Consider the following 21668-nt stretch of genomic DNA (forward strand, 5'->3'; position numbering starts at 1 on the left):
GAGGTGACCGGGACAGTACCTAACACTGAGGGCGGAGGCAGAGAAGTATCCTGGTGGTCAGTAAATGATGAAGATGTCGTTAATCCTTCTTCACAGGACGATTCCTTTTCCTGGCACAGCACGTCGCAAGAAATACAACGCGGCCCCTTTAACTGGACCACGGAACAGGAAGCCGGGACTGCCCATCGTGACGTGGCCTTCGCTGCATTGGTTAAAGCCCCGGAACTCTGGAGATCGGGGTGTGACGTCACCGACTGGGAAGTAGGTGCGGGAGAAGCCGAGGAAAACGCCACGCCAGGACGAGAAGCAGACGAGGTATTCTACACGCCAGGACGAGAAGTAGACGAGGTATTCTCCACGCCAGGACGAGAAGCAGACGAGGATACCGCCGCTCCAGGACGAGAAGCCGACGAGGACGGAAGCAGAGAGGCCCTGACTGAAGCAGACGTGCCAGGAGGCCAACGAGACCGCGCAGCGCCGTGCCACACGCCCGCGGGAGGTGTGTGGCTACGACAGGTACGGGAGAGAGTCTCGAACTGGGTGGGAAGGAGGGGGCCGTTGCCTGCGGTAAAAAGCCCTACAAAACCCTAGAACCCCGCACTTCCTTTTTCCCTGATAATACCCTCCCTCACTTTTATGCACGTACATTCGGAATTACATTAATACGCACTTGAAGGTGTCCCTCACTCCCTTGGTACCCTTGGCAGTAACGTGGAGGACGTGACAGTAAATTGGTCCTTTTTCTCTCTTTTGTTTCCGGGGACAACCACTGAGAGAGGCCTCTCTGAAGGAAACGCTATCCTGACACCAGAAGTAGGAGAGGAAAGGAATACCCCTCGACAGTCAGCACCACGGATCCTGCCAATTTTGCAAGAGAAAGACTAACCTTACGTAAAAAGAAACTGTATGTTAAAATAAAACCCTCCTTACCAAGACATAGTGTCCAGACCATTCCTGACCCGCCGTTACAAGTGGTGTCAGAAGTGGGATTGCCAGACCCCCACCAGCAGACCCTGATGGAGCAAGTCATTAAACATTTAATCGAAGGACAAGACAAATTGGAATGGGCCATAAAAAATCAGATCTCTGTAGCCGACGCAGACAGAGAACTATTCAAGACCGCTCTTACCGCCCAGATAGAAGGTCTACAGAAGGTAGCCCAAACCCCAGTAGTGGAAGGCGAGCGTAGGGCCGGAAGTCCCCATCCTTCCGGAGTATCGCTACAAAAATATGTTCCTGGGGAGGACCCTGATGCCTTCCTCTCAAACTTTGAGAGAGCTGCTCAAGCGTGTGGATGGCCCCCAGAGAAATGGCCATTTTTTTTAGCTCCTTTGTTGACTGGGGAAGCTCAGGCCGCTTACCAGGTGGCAAATCATGCTGGAAATACACCTTATGGAACAATTAAGGGAGTTATCTTGGATCACCTGGGATTAGATCCCGAGGCCTATCGGGTCCGCTTTAGGAAGGAAAGAGGAGTAGCCGGGGAAAATCCCAAAACCTTGTATCTGAGACTAAAAATGGCGGCCGAAAAATGGTTACAGCCCGGCCAAAGAAGCAAAGAGGACGTTATGGACAGCATAGTCTTAGAACAATTCATGGAGGCGTTGCCTTACGGAACTCAAAGGTGGCTACGCCAACACTCTGGATTAACGGTGGCCCAAGCGATTGAAATGGCTACCAATTATGCACGAGCTCAACCCAGAACTTTTGCTTGGGACTCTGAGAAAAACAGCAAACTGGCGGTAAACCTGAGAAGTGAAAAAAAGAAACAGGAGATACCCCCTCCTGCCAGACCAAAACCGTTGAGGCTGGATAACGTTCCCTTTAAAGGACCCCAATGTTTTGACTGTGGGGAGTGGGGACACATCGCTCGGATGTGTCCAAAGAAAAAACCGACAGAGGAGCCCATGGAGGTCGGCTACATTCCCCGAGCTGTCATGTACTCAGCAGAAATGGGTCCCTCCTTCTATGTACGTATTAGGATCAACAACACCAATATAAGGGGGTTGCTAGACTCAGGGTGCCGGCAATCAGTAATACAAGAGAAATTGGTTCAACCTACCCAGATTATACCTAATGAGAAAGTGCACATCAGATGCGTGCACGGTGATGTACGTCCTTATCCGGTAGCGCGGTTGGTCATAGAACCCCAGAATAGACCCCCGGTGAAAGTCAAAGTAGGGGTCATATCCACACTGCCTGAAGATATCATTCTGGGCGTTGATAACCCCGACTTTATGACTCTATTCCAAGATAAATTGTCAGCACAGCGACAGACAGCTACCGCGTACCTGGTAAAGGAACCTTGGGTTATGGATAGAAATTTCCGCTTTGCCCAGGCCAATGATTCCACCCTACTGAATGCTTGGGAAGCAGCCCACGCTGCTCAAACTCTCCCTTCCCCAACATATCCCAGATTCATAATCCAAAAGGATTTATTGTACAGAGAAGGGAAGGCAGGGGATGACCTTCAGTTGGTAGTGCCATCTGCCTTTCGTGAACAGATACTTTATTATGCTCATTCACATCTTACAGCAGGGCATTCGGGGGCAGAGAAAACCACCCAGAACATCGTACGACATTTTTTTTGGCCAGGACTTTACAAGGAGGCGGAAATGTTTTGCAAGAAATGTGCAATCTGCCAAAAAAAGAACTTGACACGACCTCAAGCTGTCCCAATGCAACCTATGCCACTCATGGGAAAACCGTTTGAAAGGGTGGGGATGGACCTTATCGGTCCATTACCTCGCACTACCAGCGGGCATACCTATGCTCTGGTCATAGTTGATTATCATACTCGGTTTCCTGAAGCATTTGCATTAAAAGCTCCTACCACCAAGAATATAGCGGACAAAATGGTTGAGTTGTTCGCGAGAGTAGGATTCCCAAAAGAAATCCTTACCGATCAAGGGACCCCATTTGTTTCAAAACTAATGAGGGAAGTGTGTAAGCTGTTGGATGTCCACCAAATTAAAACCTCAGCTTATCATCCTCAGACGGATGGCCTCGTGGAGAGGTATAACCGTTCTTTGAAAACCACTTTGAAGAAAATGCTTTCCGTAGAAAACAAGGATTGGGACAAACTTCTACCACTAGCCCTGTATGTATTAAGGGCACAAGTGCAGAGTAGTTTAGGATGTTCATCCTTTGAGTTGTTATACGGAAGGCAACCCAGGTCTCTATTAGAGATAACCAAAGAGGCTTGGGAACAGGGAGGCTTGGAGGAACAAAGATCTCTCCTAGACTATACGCAGCAACTGCAGTCTAAACTGGGGAAACTCAGGGATTTGGCCTATTCCCATGCAGAACAGAAACAACAAAAACAAAAATTCTACTACGACAAAGGGAAAAAGTGGCGCACGCTTGACAAGGGAGATTGGGTGTTGGTGTTGCTACCCTCTTCCACTCAGAAGTTTAAAAGCGAGTGGTTAGGACCCTACCCCGTAATTGAGACGATAGGTCGAACCACCTACAGGGTCCGACTGTCTCCCTCTAGAACCCAAACCTTTCACATAAACCTGCTTAAAAAATGGATCGGTCCTCCTCCTAAAGCAGCCCATTTTGGTCTACCAGTTTGCGAGTCCCCAAGTACTTTAGACCAGTTGCCCATCAATCCAGAACTAACGAAAATAGAAACGGAGGGGTTGTTACAGACTCTCAGACCCTTTTCCTCCATATTTTCGGACACCCCTGGCCTAACTCACCTGACAGAACACCAGATTCAGACAGTGGAGGGAAAGGTAGTCAAGCAGCGACCTTATAGAATTCCGGCCGCTAGGAGAGAGGATGTACGAAAAGAAGTCAAAGAAATGCTTAAGTTGGGAGTCATCAGGCCCTCTCATAGCGATTGGTCATCCCCCATAGTTATGATACCAAAACCTGATGGGTCCACTCGTTTTTGTATGGATTTTAGGGCTCTGAATGCCATATCGGCCTTTGATGCCTATCCTATACCAAGAGTGGACGAGCTAGTAGAAAGGATTGGAGAAGCAAAATTTATAACTACACTGGACCTTACAAAAGGTTACTGGCAGGTGCCACTGAGAGAGGAGGACAGGAAAAAAACAGCCTTCTCTACTGCGGAAGGGCTCTACGAATTCAATGTACTACCCTTTGGATTACACGGAGCACCTGCCACCTTTCAAAGGCTAATGAACCGAGTCCTCTCTGATCTGAACCAGTATTGTTCCGTCTATCTAGACGACATTGTAATATTCAGTAAGACATGGAAGGAACATTTGGGACATGTTCATAACGTCCTACAAGCTCTTGATAAGGCAGGGTTGCATGTTAACGCAAAAAAATCAAGAGCAGCCTTTCCCAAGGTGAGGTACCTAGGATTTCTACTCGGTGAGGGTGTCATAGCTCCCCAAGAAGAGAAAATCAAGGCGATTAAGCAGACCCCCTTTCCATCCTCCAAAAGGGATTTGAGAGGATTCTTAGGCCTTATAGGCTACTACAGACGCTTCATTGAGAACTTTGCTGCTAAAGCCAGTCCCTTGACAGACCTCCTTAGTAAAGCGTCCAAGCCTTCACAGCTGTTACGACCATCAGAGGAGGCTAGGGAGGCGTTTGAGGCCCTCAAAGAGGCGATCACTTCCAATCCCGTGTTAATACCTCCTGACTTCACCAAAGAGTTCTCCCTAGCTACTGATGCCTCTGAGGTGGGGATTGGTGCTGTGCTGTCCCAAGAAGGGGAAGACGGTATCGAACACCCGGTGTTATTCCTAAGTCGCAAGCTGCACCCCAGGGAGCGGAAATATCCTACTATTGAACGGGAATGCTTGGCTATTAGGTGGGCCGTGGATAAACTAAGGTATTATCTGGAAGGTCGTCCCTTTGTACTCTATACAGACCATGCGCCATTACAATGGATGCAGCGGAATTTGTCCCTCAATCCTAGGGTTCTCAGGTGGTCCTTGTTTTTGCAGCCCTTCTCTTTTGTAATCAGACACCGCAAGGGGAGGGACAATGCTAACGCTGACTTTTTGTCTAGATCGCCCCTTCTCCCCGATCGGGAGAATCCAGGGGAGGAGGTGTGTAACGAGGTGACCGGGACAGTACCTAACACTGAGGGCGGAGGCAGAGAAGTATCCTGGTGGTCAGTAAATGATGAAGATGTCGTTAATCCTTCTTCACAGGACGATTCCTTTTCCTGGCACAGCACGTCGCAAGAAATACAACGCGGCCCCTTTAACTGGACCACGGAACAGGAAGCCGGGACTGCCCATCGTGACGTGGCCTTCGCTGCATTGGTTAAAGCCCCGGAACTCTGGAGATCGGGGTGTGACGTCACCGACTGGGAAGTAGGTGCGGGAGAAGCCGAGGAAAACGCCACGCCAGGACGAGAAGCAGACGAGGTATTCTACACGCCAGGACGAGAAGTAGACGAGGTATTCTCCACGCCAGGACGAGAAGCAGACGAGGATACCGCCGCTCCAGGACGAGAAGCCGACGAGGACGGAAGCAGAGAGGCCCTGACTGAAGCAGACGTGCCAGGAGGCCAACGAGACCGCGCAGCGCCGTGCCACACGCCCGCGGGAGGTGTGTGGCTACGACAGGTACGGGAGAGAGTCTCGAACTGGGTGGGAAGGAGGGGGCCGTTGCCTGCGGTAAAAAGCCCTACAAAACCCTAGAACCCCGCACTTCCTTTTTCCCTGATAATACCCTCCCTCACTTTTATGCACGTACATTCGGAATTACATTAATACGCACTTGAAGGTGTCCCTCACTCCCTTGGTACCCTTGGCAGTAACGTGGAGGACGTGACAGTAAATTGGTCCTTTTTCTCTCTTTTGTTTCCGGGGACAACCACTGAGAGAGGCCTCTCTGAAGGAAACGCTATCCTGACACCAGAAGTAGGAGAGGAAAGGAATACCCCTCGACAGTCAGCACCACGGATCCTGCTAATTTTGCAAGAGAAAGACTAACCTTACGTAAAAAGAAACTGTATGTTAAAATAAAACCCTCCTTACCAAGACATAGTGTCCAGACCATTCCTGACCCGCCGTTACAGATACCAAAAAAATCAAGTGGGGAATGGATCACTTGTCCTGCGTAACCAGGGTTTTTAATTTTTCGTGTAGTATACCGATAAAAAACCCTCATTCACATACAGAGAATGGTGGTGGCGGTATATCTTGGTTCTCCGCCTAACTCTTAAAAACGTGACAGCATCATCATAGGGTTAGTTCTCATGCTTCCTCCGCCCGGAGGTGTACCCCTGGTTAGTGCAGTAGTGATCAGTGATATAGGGGTCTCAAAAAAGTGAGAGAGTTGTTAAAAAACTCGTATAAGCGGATAAGAGATTTAATAGGTCTGGATTCAAGGTATTTTAAAATTAGGTTCCGTGCGTGATGGGATTTTTTAGGAATCTCCAGCACCTAGTATGTCCATAAAAAAAGGTCGACATGCTTTAGCCCTTGTTTTTGCCCCTGTGGGTCAAGTGGGCTTTCTTCAGGACCTAGAGTGATTTTTTTGGGATCGTGACTAACCCAGCTCGTCATGAGCACAGCTCCACTGTGACTCATGACGAGCTGGGCTCATCACGAGCACCGCAGGGAAATTCACAGATGGGGTATCTGCAGTTAGTCTCCACCAGAAAAGGCATTACAGAAGGTAAGTAGTAACTTGTTCGTCTAGCCCACGATTGTGATCACGTTGAGAGTCCACTATAGTGCACCCGGTTCCTGTACAACCTGATTCTGACACCATACCGCCACTTCATGGAGCCATCCTCAGAATCTCCATCATCTTTATCCTTCTGATTCGGACCAGAGTTTACCTCCCATAGAAGACAATGAGGATAGCAGTGGGATTGATACCTCCCTTTGCAGGCAGGCTCCAACTAGAAGAGAGTGCAACCTTTGCTGTGGTAACTTGACATGATGCTAAGGTCTTGGACCCACAACTACCTTCTGTTGAAGTTAAAATGAATGTCCGTACAGAAGTCCTGCAGCCTGGACCTGTATCCTTCAAGCCCTTATTCCTATTCACCGACATCCTAACTCATACTCTGCTGAGCACCTGGTCTAAGCCTTGCTCTTGTCCACTGGTGAACAGCAGACAGACTCATTTAGGAGAGGCTGGAGCATAAGAGTTCTGTATGACTTTCTGCGTCTGCCTGTCCTGCCCCGAGAACTGAACAAGAGGTCGGAATAACTGGCCCCAAGCCATCCTATTTGCTCCAGATTGTTATGTTATGTTAGGAGCATTTATTCAGCGCACAGCTGCTCCAGCGAAGGAGCGTCCTGGCGCTTGACAAGGTATCCAACACAACCAAGGGACCATAGACTAAGAAAGGGCAGGCTCAGGGAAATAACAAAGCCTTGGGCCACGAGAGTGTGGTACCTGGAACTGATGGGCGTGAACATCTGTCCTCTGACCAGGTTATTGCTTTAGCAGGATCTTCTGTAGGTGCAGCAAAGCAAGATCCTGTACCCAAACATACGTAATCCTCCATGCTTGGAGATTGAGCAGCATCAGTTGACTGCGTTTGATCTACCACCTGAGATTTTGAATGTTATCCTTGTTGTCAGGCTTCCCTCTGAAGTCCATTTACGCTTGGACTAATTTGTGGCCTGGAATGGAGTCTGCAACACAGTTCCCGTACAAGCCAAACTGTTGGGTGTTTTGTTGATTGTTTTGTCTTTGGCCCAACAGCGTCTTGCTACAGGGTATATGTTGGCCTTTTCACCGAACTTACTGGTCTTGTTTAAATCACTTAAGGTTTGATACACATGTTTCCTCCCATACTGTTTGTGATGTCACAGTGGGGTCTTAACTTGGCCCTAACGTTCCACATGTGCACCCCTCTGACCCTATGCACAGCTGTTCCTTGTGTATTTTGACTTTGAAGACTGTTTTCCTAATTGCGATCACTTTGGCCTGTCCCATCACTTAACTCCAGGCTCTTTCAGTACAACTGTCCTACACCGCCTCTTTTCCAGACAAATGGGTGTTGACGACCATGGCAGCTTCTTGCTGAACCTCATGACACTTTTACACACTGGACAATCCATCATTCGTCCAGCATTCTTTGCCCCACATCACACCTCGAAAGAGGAGAGGAGACGCCATTGGCTCGATCCTAAAAGGGCCTTAAGCTTCTACACTGATCACACAAAGATCATTGGGAGGGCTATCGGCTTTTTTGTGGAGGTTTTTGGGGCAAAGAAAGGCAAGGCGGTGCAGAAAATCAATCTGGAGTGGCAAATAGTCCCTTGAGTTAAGATCTGCTACGCAATGGCCAAAAAGAAGCCTCTGGAGGGTCTGAGAGCCCATTCCACCAGGGTTAAGGCTGCTACCACTGCGTTTGCGTGCGGAGTGGTTATGTGACAGTGTAGTAGAGATGTTGCCACTGTTGCTGAAAGCTGATAAGAAAACTTTCACAGCTGCCTTGGCACGCAAAGTTACGATGCCGACACAGTCGTGACTAGGGTTTCTGGTTCCAGCGCAGGGGATGCAGTCTAGTCTGTTGGTTGTATCCTGTGTGTCAGAACCGTGCCCCTGGAAGTCCACGCATGACCGCAGCCATGTTCTTGGACACGACAGATTACAAAAGTAGCATCTAAGAGAGCCACGGTGCCTGCTGTTTTTAGGTCGAGCAGCAGAGTCTGCTCGAGACCTATTGTTGCCCGTATCTGGGAATGTAGACACGAGTGTGCCGCGCGTTTTTCCATTCTCAGTTTTCACCACGGGAGCGCGCCTCTGAGACTCGCTTGCCCAGATGCACGCAGAGCCCCTGCTTTTGCTTGGCTTGCATGCAAACACGGCGCACACACACACAGCCAGCCCCCACCCCCTGCACACACACAGGCGCGCGCACACATACAAACGCTGACGCCCCCCCCACACCCCCTGCACACAGACACACACATACAGACACGCACACACAGACACGCATGCATACACCCGCCGCAGCCCCCAACCCCCCCCTGCACACACACACACACACACAGACACACCCCCCCCGTCCCCCCTTAAGACTAAGCCCTACTCACCGCATCGCCGCCACTCCTGACTTCGGCTGCCACCGCAGGGCTCTCTTTCAGGGCATGGGAGCCCCGCCCGTGTCACCAATGCTGCTCTCTGGCACTCCGTGGATGCGGGCTTCACGCAGAAGGCGGAAGTCCCGCCCCAAGACCAGCTTCACGCTGCCGAACTTCCGGTTGCTAGGTTTTGTTTTGCAAATAAATTACATGCATCCCCAGACACATGTAAATAAAAAAATAGACATTTCTAATTTGCAGCTGCTGCCTTCAAACTCTGTCGCTGAGCTTGTGTTTTTTTGGATCCATTTTACGGCGAGCAACTAAATCAAAACAACCGTGACGTCTTGTTTTATATGTGCTTGTGCAAACTTATTTTTCCCAGAGGAGGTAAGAGTTGTGAGTACTGTATGTTGCACAAAAATAGACTGAAATCATGCCCTACACCTTCTTTTGAGTGGCAGAGCCTGCTTCGCACTGTCTTCAATCTCTGTTTATATGTTTTTCTGATTATTTCTTTAAGACAAGATTGCACGCTTTCATCTCCCTCGCCCTCCATCTTGCTTTTGTAGAAGTTCAGTTCATTGGGGAGACTTGTTGAGTCACGCAGTGTGCCAGCCCTAAGTGAGTACTAAGTGGGATGGGTCTTTGCTTTCGGGCACGGTAATAACCCAGGAAATCGCATGCTTCTACTTCCTTGCAACCCTTGAACTTCCGATGCAGGCTGACAAGGCGCCATTGCATTAGGGGCCGGAGTTAAAAGCCTAATGTTGTATTAAGAGTTGCCAGACTCTGAGAGGCCAGGGCTGGAAGGATTCTTGTCTCAGCATTAATCGCCTGCAGCTGGCACGCCTGATTAACGCCAATTAATGCAGCCAGGAGAAGCAGCTGCTACCCTTTGCATGCTCTTTTGTACCCCTAGCAATACTCCTGCTACCCCTGGTCTTAGGGATCATGCAGGCAGCGTCAGGAATAGGATGGAACCCGTTTTCTACCCCGTCAGCAGCTAAATGTTTCATGTTCAGAAGGTAAATGTGGGTCAAAGGCGGAGGTCGAGGTGGGCAGGAACTATTGGGATCAGAGTTCAAGCTTTTTTTTGTTTTCTACACGTAGTATATATATATATATATATATATATATATATATATATATATATATATATATCGGCTCTGTCCTGCCTATGGCATGTATTGTATTGTAGCTGAATGTATGTATGTATGTATGTTCTTATATAGCGCTCGACTTACCCTTGGGCATCTCGGCGCTTGCATTGGGAACCCGTCCTGGCTTTTTCCCTGTGAGATAACCCGTACTGGGCATCCCCAAGGTGAAAGCCAGGCATCCCGCCGCGGGGGCCGTAGTGGAGATTAAGCAAGCTATTGCCCAGAGTTGCAGAGTGTGAACCCGTGATTCGAGTAGGCACCGAAGTGAGAATTATCGAGTCCGTGGACACTTGGGCTTAGACCCTGCCGCGTCGGGAATTGAACCTTGGTCCCGGGTCTGACCTCTGCTTCAGGGTATGCTTGCTCTAACCAGTGAGCCACACTTCTCCATGTATATAGTGCTTCTTACCTCTGAGGGAGTACACTAGAAGAGGGGTAAGCTCACTTCACTGCAGAGAGTGCATCATGGGAAGAGTGCAGATTCAGAGTGCAGTTTCAGAGTGCAGTTTCAGAGTGCAGTTTCAGAGTGCAGATGCAGAGTGCAGTTAAAATGTTGCTAGGCTAGGGCTTTAAAGACACCCCAAACGTGGAAAAGACTGCTGTTTTTCTTTGGTTTTGTCCAATCTTGTCCAGACGGTCACGCCTAGTATGTTTACAACTATCTTTTCTCCTAAAACATTAATATGCAGGATTGCTGAGGAGTCTCCCCTGTCAGTCCTCGTGGTTGTTTTTTGTGAAGCCCCTGCAAGAAATGGCCATAAAACAATTGGCTGTTTCAGTTGTCTAGAAACACCACAGATTCTGCTTGACCTGGGAGTGCTCCATGACTTGCAAGTGGAACTTCACAGACAACTACATTAAAAAAAAAGCATTAGCAATGCAATAGGTCTCGCATTTGCGAGAGTTTAACCTATTGGCATTGTAAATGACAATGCCTTTTATTTGTTTTAAAAACCAACACATAAATAAAAGACATTGCCATTTACAATGCCAATAGCTCAAACTCTAACAACTGCGAGACCTATTGCATTGTAAATGCTTGTTTTAAATAGTTTCCTACTTACCTGATGTCTGTTTGTCTGGCAAGAATATTTTCTTGCTTCTTCTTGTAGGTTGCTGGTCACGACCTGGCTTCTTTGGTGTTTTTCCATTGCCTACATTCAGTGTAAAGGATTACTCCAACGAAACCTGCAAATATAAGAATTAAGGGAGCCCTTACCAACAGATGACTGCAATATAGAGGGGGTAAGGCGCCCAATATAATTGTTATGTAGAGTTGTATTTACCTTACTGAATACTTTCCCTGTGCTCATCAGCATCCATATTTTTGAAGTTCCTGAAACGTAAGACAGCATATAGTTGGATTGGGAAACGTGCACTTTTCTCCCATAAAACTATTAATTTGTGTTGATATGAAATACGTTTTTGTTTGAAGCTCTTCTAATTTTGTCTACAGCTAATTGTCAGCCTAAAGGATGAGTACGTGAGATTTAATGTAAAAGAAGCCCATCACAAAATTAAATTAACTACAATTCCAGATCATGTGCCGCCATTGAATTGAGGAGGCGACCGAAAGACACGCGATTGCTGCAGAAAAACAAGATTGATTGAGGAATTATCTGTGGTTTAACTCGAACTGTCTTATAGAAGGAAGGTACTACCAAAAACGAGATCTTGATGGACTTTACCAAAAGAAACATTTAACTACTTGGAACTATGAAAGGTATTTAGTGATTTTTGGGTGATTCCTGGAAATATGTTTGGTACCAGATAACTGGCAACCACATACCACACACAATACCACAATATGGTAGTGGAAATTTCTATGGAAATTGCAGATTCTTAAGAGTTCACATAGACAGAATAAATAGGCATCAAGTTACAGCAAGAGAACTGTTACATAGAGAAAAGTTAGGACTGTGTAAAGGTGACTGCAAACGGCTGCTGGATCTGAGAATGTGCCTAGTATCAAATAAACAATGGAGGTCAAATGCTCCAACATGGCGCTAGAACCACTTATGCATATTACAGTCTTTCCACATAAACCAATACATAAAATGGAAATGGACAAGTTATGGCAATCACAGGAAGAAAGACTCATGCCGGGTCTGCGAACGTGATGAAAGGTAGGATTGTGTAACCCTGGTTGTAAAATGGCTCTGAGCTTCACAAAGATCACGCCCGCCTCTGTACACGAACATCAATTACCGACGGTAAGTGGAAATTGGTGGTGATATGTTCGAGCACAGAAAATACTCTGGAAATGTAAGTGATATAAGTTTAAAATGTTGTTTTCTAGGCTAGTACTTTTTTTTTTAATGTTTATATAATTCGTCTTTGCAGGTATGTTAAATGAACATTGACAGTTTTTTTTGAACGAATGTAAACGAACGTGTGTAAATATGTTAAAATGATTTGTTTATATCTACAGATACCTTGATCGACTTTGACCGTTTACCTGATTAAAATAATACATTTTCGGAAATGCATTTATATTATATTACAAAAACAAAATTATTTTTGATCATAAATAAAGAAAATAGAACAAATTTAAGATTTCATCAAAAGATTCAGAAGAATCGCTATTCCTTGAACTCACGGGGACACAATTCAGAATTGTGATCATTAAAAGGAGTTTACTCTGTGCGAAGGTGTGGCCGTAAACTGTCCAGCTTAATAAAAGGTATCCAGACAAGTTGTATAACTTTATAAAACGGAGTGTAAAGGTGTATGTATTATAAAGTCCATTGCAGTTCTTAACCATGTGGTTTATGGAACACTGCTTGCATGTCTGGTTATTGTTGGTTCTTTTTCTTACTGGCTGGCCATATTAAACATGTCATGATACGGCCATTTTAAAAAAGCGGTAAGTTTAAAAAAATGTATGATAGTACATTAAAAAGAAAGGTGTGGCCTGGTAGCAAATTGTAATGCTAGGCTCTCAAAAAAAGAAAAAAACTGTTGAAAAAAACCCACAACGGGGAGCGATAGGATGCGAGTGGGTGGTGAAGCAACGTACAAGCTACAGGTGGAGCAACAAATAGTGCATGGGAGATTTGGACGGTGTGAGAAAGTGCCATCTTTCTTGCATTGGTGTGCCCCCACTTTTTTCTGACTGCTGATGTGCTTTGACTGAGTGTGTCCTGGGCTCCTGCCATCCAGGCACCCAGGGCCTGTATTCCTTCCCTAAAACTGTGTTACAACTAAAACCCAATTGACATCTCTGGCCACCTGTCAGCCCCTAGTAAATTGTACCCTAGGTACCCAGGGCATGGTGACCAGAGAAGACCCCTGAGGGCTGCAGGACTTATTGTGCCACCCTCAGGGGCCTTGTACCCTGCCATCCACACACTGCCTTTGCAGGCTGAGTGTCTTAGTAAAGAACCAAACAAAGAGTCGACATGGCACACATCCCTGTGTGCCATGCCCACAGAACCCATTGCCCTGGCATTCTTCAGTCACCCCTCTAGCTAGGTGCCCTATGCCAGAGGTGTAGGCACAGGTGCATAAGCCCTCTGCCCCTACAGTACCCAGGGCCATTCCTGGGCACTGTATGTGCAGTGATGCCATTAAGAGTATATGGTGCTGGGAGGTTGTCATTACGAACTCCACAGCACCATAATGGCTACACTGAAGACTGACAAGTTTAGTACCAAACTTCTTAGCACATTAAACCCGCACTGATGCCAGTGTGGGATTTAATATAAAATGCACCAGAGGCATCTTAGAGATGCCCCCTGAAAACCTAACCTACAATCCACGTCTGGGCTGAGTGGTTGCAGAGGCTGCCACACAGCAGACATGTTGCTGGACCCCTGGGTGGAGAGCCCCCCGCTCTCCTGGGCCTGCAACAATGCACATCCTGGACGAGGTGCTAGGTCTCCTACCCCAGGATGGGCAGGGGGGAGCTTAAAAGGAATGCTGCCTCTGTGAGCTTCCCCAGACCATTTGCTGTACCCAGCAACTGGCCCCCACCAGTCCTGACCCCCACTCTGGTGGGGAGACTGGCAGGAAAAACTACGTCAGGAAGGGGGGTGTGCCAGCCTGTGCCAACCCCACCCCTCAGGTGGGGAAGACGAGGTGAAGCACGACCCCGGGCTCCGGCCATCTTGAAGATGGGGAGCCCTGCCCAATCACAGCTAGGCTCCTGCCCCCCTCCCACGGGAGAGGAGTAGGCTAGGGGGTGTACTCACCCCAGGACAGGGACCTATTAGTCCCTGTCCTTGCCCTACCTGTAACAACCCTAAATTCAGTATTTAGGGGCTCCCTGAACCTTCCTTCCTCAGATTCCGATAAGAAAAGAAGAAAGAAGATCAAGAAGAAGAAGACCTGCACTGCAGCTGCTAACAACAGGACGACAACAACTGACTTGGCCCCAGCCCTACCGGCCTGTCGATCCTGGAACCTGCTCCTGCCTAATCCCGCGACTCCTGCGGACAGCAACCTTGGGACACCCAGAGGACCTGCCTGCCTTGACCCTCTTAAAGCCTGGGACTCCCATCAGCAGAGGCTCTGCTGCAACAACACCCCTGGTGCCAGCCAGAAAGCTCCGGACCAACCCACTCTGCACCCGCCGAGTCCGGCTTGTGCCAGAGTGATCAAGGACCAGGAGGACGTCCCCCCGGGAAACTGGGACCCGAAGTCCAGTGCCCAAAGACCCTCCCCGACGACGCCTGCAGCCTCAGGACAAAGGACCCCTCCGACCGGGACCAGCAGGGAGTAAGATTTCCCGACCTCAAAAGACAACCCTGCACCCGGCGCCCCACGGCCCCCTGTGCCCAACTCCTGGGTGCCTACCTATCCTCCAAGATCCCAACTTACCCCTCGAAGTGTTGGTCGCTCCAGAAGATCCTCCCTCCCCGAACCTGTAGCCTTTGTTCCCTTTTCAAGTTCCTCATTGAATAACATTGAGCGCCCGACGGCTCAAAAGCACCCTGCACCCAGCCGCCCCAGTGCCCCTGGCAGTGCAACCTGTACTCTATCCTTCTTCCCCATTTGCCCTGAGCAAGTGACCAGGAGCCCAGCTCCCACAGCCGCGTGGCCTGCTAGCCAGCAGCCACCAACCGAAGGCCCCCCATTGGATAACATTGGGCCTAACTACCTCTGCACCCGGCCGCCCCTGCACCGCTGAGGGTGAACCAACTGTACCTACCTGACCCTGACTGGTTTGACTCGAAAAATCTTTTAAGTGTGAAGTTGTGAAAACTAAAAATGATCATATAAAATCACCCGAATTCTGAATTACGAAGTACTCACCTGTGATCAGGGGAGAAGCCAGTGCTGTACCTTGTAGCCAGGTACTGAACCGCAAAAGTAATCCTAACCGAGTTTACTAGAAACCTGTATTTTTCCATAGGAATCCATTGTCTGCTTTTGTATGAAATTTCTTCTGTCTACTTTTGAAAACTTGAAATATTCTTTAAAAATCATACGAAATACAGAAGCGTAATTACTTACCTGTTTTAAGTTGAGACCCCGGTGCTGGCCCTAGGAGCGCAGTACTGGATTACAAAAGTAACGAGATCATACTTTACCTGCAACCTGAATTTTCTCCTATTGGATAGCATTGTCAGATTTCCATCGAAAAGTTTCTAAGTGTGAACTATTGAAATTGCTTTTTATCCCTTAAAAATCACTGCAATAACGAAAACGTTTTTTCTAAACTGTTTCCAGTTTAGACCCCAGGACTGAATCTAGGATCCAGTCCTGGGATTACAAAAGTAATCTATTAAGTTACTACCTGCATTTATTTAGAAAACCCATTGAGCAATGCTAAATTGTGTTTAGAGATCAGTTGCCTACTGCAACCTCTGTACCTATTGTGATTACACAGCTTATTGCCTTTCTGCAAAGTACTAATCTGAGATCACTCATATTGAGAAAACTACATTTTGACACCTGTTTGGTCTAAAAATAAAACAACTATTTCTTTTGATATAAAAACAATTGGCCTGGAGTTCAGTCCTTGAGTGTGTGAAACCTTTTGCTGACTGAGTGTGTACAACAAGTGCTTTACACTGTCCTCTGGTACTGCCTTACTGCACAACCAAGCTACCACTTTTGAGAGTAAGGTCAGCCCTGACTTTAACCTCTGTTATACCTCTGGGGTTTGGGGACTCTATACACACTGTACCTTATTCTGGTCCAATATATATATAGAGCCACTTTCTAACAAAAGGGAAAACAGTACGAGAGAGAGAGCAAGAAAACACAAACACTCCCTTGGAGGGATGAGCTCTGAAAGTAGTTTCCTGAATGTAGGCACTGGAAGGATACAAGTAATTCACTCAAAAGAATGAAAACAAGCTATGATCCTGGGCAGGGACAAACAGGTGTGGCAGAAGGAATGCCATTAAAGGAGAAGCAAGTAAATGTGATTGATATGGAAGCCAACCAATGATAAACAAAGGGCTGGCCCAAAGCCCAATGTAGGTATTGGTATTACCCGAAATAGGCCTTTGACAAAAGACAGCTAAAAGCTGGCTATAAGTGAGGCCTAAAAAGCATAAAAGACTGATGCCACCATACAGACCTGTGCCTTTTATGGCTTGGTTGATGCCCAGAAGATAGGGAGAAGCCTCCGCTGGGACTGCCACAGTGCACCTAGAGACACAGGAGAGCTATTGTTGCAAAACAAAGTCTCCAGACCCTCTTTGGCCCCTAAAGGATATTCAAAAGGTGAGAAATCCGCAGGCTTAAAAGAGGCATTTTCAAAGCTTGGTAAGTTGTTCTTCTGTTACTGAATTCCTGTCCATGCTCATATATATTCCAGATGAGAGCCCATTCCTCTGCACTGACTGAAGACGAGGAAGCTGTACTGCCCTGGAGCAGAGTAAATGGACAGGCTCCTGATTACGAGTACCTGGAGCAGGGCTCAGCAAGATGGCGCTATGGCGGACGGTCCTCTTGTGAGAGTGAGTGGCTCTAGGGCCAAGAAGAAGAAGAAGGTCAGAATCAGCCCAAGAAGCGACTGCGACATCAGGTCGAAGAGCTACAGAGACACGTTCCAAGAGTGCGACAGTGGTGAACCTGCACCCTACAAGATCTGGCAGCGCCTCTCAGGAGCCTGCGTCTGCTCAAGTCCCGCCATGGAGAGCACTGGGATTTTTACCCTTCACTCTAGGTCTTTTGGTGGCAGTCTCCTGTGCTGTGAACAGTGGCCCTGATTTCAGGACCATTCAAACCCATCCCTGCCCAAAGAGGTCAAGACACAGTCCCATTCAATCTATACTGAGGACTCACAGGGCCAGCGAGAAACCCAGGGTTCCCCTATGGAAAACAGTAAATATAGGGGTTTATGTCCCTGCTGCAGACGTTGCATCTTGGGTTTTACTGCCCCTTGTCATAGACCTATCACCAAAGATCTATTCTTCAAAGAAGATCTAGACAGGATTACAAGAATGTATCCTTTGCTGGGTCACGTTGTGACTGAGCTTCTAACCCATTATCACTTCTTACAATGATCATTCACTGCTCCACATGACAACAACAGTGGAGAAGCAAGTGTCTAAAGTGAGAACTCGGCTGTCACACTGATGTGCAATAGAAGCAGTGGGCACGGAGCACCAGTGGTACACGTCAGTAGCCACAGGGAATTGATGTTCAATAGAAGCTGTGGGCACGGAGCACCAGTGGTACACGTCAGTAGCCACAGGGAATTGATGTGCAATAGAAGCTGTGGGCACGGAGCGCCAGTGGTACACGGCAGTAGCCACAGGGAATTGATGTGCAATCGAAGCTGTGGGCACGGAGCACCAGTGGTAAACGGCAGTAGCCACAGGGAATTGATGTGCAATAGAAGCTGTGGGCACAGAGCGCCAGTGGTACACGGCAGTAGCCACAGGGAATTGATGTGCAATAGAAGCTGTGGGCACGGAGCGCCAGTGGTACACGTCAGTAGCCACAGGGAATTGATGTGCAATAGAAGCTGTGGGCACGGAGCGCCAGTGGTACACGTCAGTAGCCACAGGGAATTGATGTGCAATAGAAGCTGTGGGCACGGAGCGCCATTGGTATACGTCAGTAGCCACAGGGCATTGATGTGTGTTAGAAGCTGTCGGGTTGAGCACCAGTGGTAAAGTCAGTAGCCACAGGGAATTGATGTGTAATAGAAGCTGTGGGCACGGAGCGCCAGTGGTACATGTCAGTAGCCACAGGGAATTGATGTGCAATAGAAGCAGTGGGCACGGAGCACCAGTGGTACATGTCAGTAGCCACAGGGAATTGATGTGCAATAGAAGCAGTGGGCACGGAGCACCAGTGGTAAACGGCAGTAGCCACAGGGAATTGATGTGTAATAGAAGCTGTGGGCACAGAGCACCAGTGGTAAATGGCAGTAGCCACAGGGAATTGATGTGCAATAGAAGCTGTGGGCACGGAGCACCAGTGGTAAACGGCAGTAGCCACAGGGAATTGATGTGCAATAGAAGTTGTGGGCACAGAGCACCAGTGGTAAACGTCAGTAGCCACAGGGAATTGATGTGCAATAGAAGTTGTGGGCACAGAGCACCAGTGGTAAACGGCAGTAGCCACAGGGAATTGATGTGCAATAGAAGTTGTGGGCACAGAGCACCAGTGGTAAACGTCAGTAGCCACAGGGAATTGATGTGCAATAGAAGTTGTGGGCACGGAGCACCAGTGGTAAACGGCAGTAGCCACAGGGAATTGATGTGCAATAGAAGTTGTGGGCACAGAGCACCAGTGGTAAACGTCAGTAGCCACAGGGAATTGATGTGCAATAGAAGTTGTGGGCACAGAGCACCAGTGGTAAACGGCAGTAGCCACAGGGAATTGATGTGCAATAGAAGCTGTGGGCACGGAGCGCCATTGGTATACGTCACTAGCCACAGGGCATTGAAGTGTAATAGAAGCTGTGGGCACGGAGCGCCATTGGTAAACGGCAGTAGCCACAGGGAATTGATGTGTAATAGAAGCTGTGGGCACAGAGCACCAGTGGTAAACGGCAGTAGCCACAGGGAATTCATGTGCAATAGAAACTGTGGGCACGGATCGCCAGTGGTACATGTCAGTAGCCACAGGGAATTGATGTGTAATAGAAGCTGTGGGCACAGAGCACCAGTGGTACATGTCAGTAGCCACAGGGAATTGATGTGTAATAGAAGCTGTGGGCACGGATCGCTAGTGGTACATGTCAGTAGCCACAGGGAATTGATGTGTAATAGAAGCTGTGGGCACAGAGCACCAGTGGTACATGTCAGTAGCCACAGGGAATTGATGTGTAATAGAAGCTGTGGGCACGGAGCACCAGTGGTACATGTCAGTAGCCACAGGGAATTGATGTGTAATAGAAGCTGTGGGCACGGAGCACCAGTGGTACATGTCAGTAGCCACAGGGAATTGATGTGCAATAGAAGCAGTGGGCACGGAGCACCAGTGGTAAACGTCAGTAGCCTCAGGGAATTGATGTGCAATAGAAGCTGTGGGCACAGAGCACCAGTGGTAAACGGCAGTAGCCACAGGGAATCGATGTGCAATAGAAGCTGTGGGCACGGAGCGCCATTGGTATACGTCAGTAGCCACAGGGCATTGATGTGAATTAGAAGCTGTGGGGGTGGAGCACCAGTGGTAAAGTCAGTAGCCAGAGGGAATTGATGTGCAATAGAAGCAGTGGGCACGGAGCGCCAGTGGTACATGTCAGTAGCCACAGGGAATTGATGTGCAATAGAAGCTGTGGGCACGGAGCACCAGTGGTACATGTCAGTAGCCACAGGGAATTGATGTGCAATAGAAGCAGTGGGCACGGAGCACCAGTGGTAAACGGCAGTAGCCACAGGGAATTGATGTGCAACAGAAGCAGTGGGCACGGAGCACCAGTGGTAAACGGCAGTAGCCACAGGGAATTGATGTGCAATAAAAGCTGTGGGCACAGAGCACCAGTGGTAAATGGCAGTAGCCACAGGGAATTGATGTGCAATAGAAGCTGTGGGCGCAGAGCACCAGTGGTAAATGGCAGTAGCCACAGGGAATTGATGTGCAATAGAATCTGTGGGCACAGAGCACCAGTGGTAAAGTCAGTAGCCACAGGGAATTGATGTGCAAAAAAAGCAGTGGGCACGGAGCACCAGTGGTAAAGCCAGTAGCCACAGGGAATTGATGTGCAATAGAATCTGTGGGCACAGAGCACCAGTGGTAAATGGCAGTAGCCACAGGGAATTGATGTGCAATAGAATCTGTGGGCACAGAGCACCAGTGGTAAAGTCAGTAGCCACAGGGAATTGATGTGCAAAAAAAGCAGTGGGCACGGAGCACCAGTGGTAAAGCCAGTAGCCACAGGGAATTGATGTGCAAAAGAAGCAGTGGGCACGGAGCACCAGTGGTAAACGGCAGTGGCCACAGGGAATTGATGTGTAATAGAAGATGTGGACACAGAGCACCAGTGGTAAACGGCAGTAGCCACAGGGAATTGATGTGCAATAGAAGCTGTGGGCACGGAGCACCAGTGGTAAACGGCAGTTGCCACAGGGAATTGATGTGTAATAGAAGCTGTGGGCACGGAGCACCAGTGGTAAACGGCAGTAGCCACAGGGAATTGATATGCAATAGAAGCTGTGGGCACGGAGCACCAGTGGTAAAGTCAGTAGCCACAGGGAATTGATGTGTAGTAGAAGCTGTGGGCACGGATCGCCAGTGGTACATGTCAGTAGCCAAAGGGAATTGATGTGTAATAGAAGCTGTGGGCACGGAGCACCAGTGGTAAACGGCAGTAGCCACAGGGAATTGATATGCAATAGAAGCTGTGGGCACGGAGCACCAGTGGTAAACGGCAGTAGCCACAGGGAATTGATATGCAATAGAAGCTGTGGGCACGGAGCACCAGTGGTAAACGGCAGTGGCCACAGGGAATTGATGTGTAATAGAAGCTGTGTGCACGGAGCACCAGTGGTAAAGTCAGTAGCCACAGGGAATTGAAGTGCAGTAGAAGCTGTGGGCACGGAGCACCAGTGATAAACGGCAGAAGCCACATGGAATTGGTGTACAATAGAAGATGTGGGCACGAAGCACCAGTGGTAAACGGCAGCAGCCACAGGTAATTGATGTGCAATGTGGCTATCTGAGAGAATACACCTCCCCAACCTCTGTCACTCCAAAGCCAGTCAGTCAATACACATCTTAGCAGCGACACACAGGATGTTGAAGTAAGAAAATCCCTACTTTCTAAAAGTGGTATTTTCAAACACAAAATGGAAAAATCGCCTTTACTAAAAGATCCATCTTTAGATTCTGAGTTCAGGCATACTAAGCTTTATGTTCCTATCTGGTCCCATTGGGAAGTTATATTTATAAGATGTTTTAAATTAACTCCCATGCTTTCCTATGGGTCAGATAGCCTTTAAATAGTGAAAAACGAAATGCACTGTAATTCACTACCAGGACATGTCACACACATCAGTGCATGTCCTACCTTTCACATACACGGCACCCTGCCCACAGGGATACCTTGGGCCTACCTTAGGGGTGACTCACATGTAAGAAAAGGGAAGGTTAGGGCCTGGCA

Source organism: Lissotriton vulgaris, chromosome 11 (genome assembly GCF_964263255.1).
Source record: "Lissotriton vulgaris chromosome 11, aLisVul1.2, whole genome shotgun sequence".
In the NCBI taxonomy this organism is placed as follows: Eukaryota; Metazoa; Chordata; class Amphibia; order Caudata; family Salamandridae; genus Lissotriton; species Lissotriton vulgaris.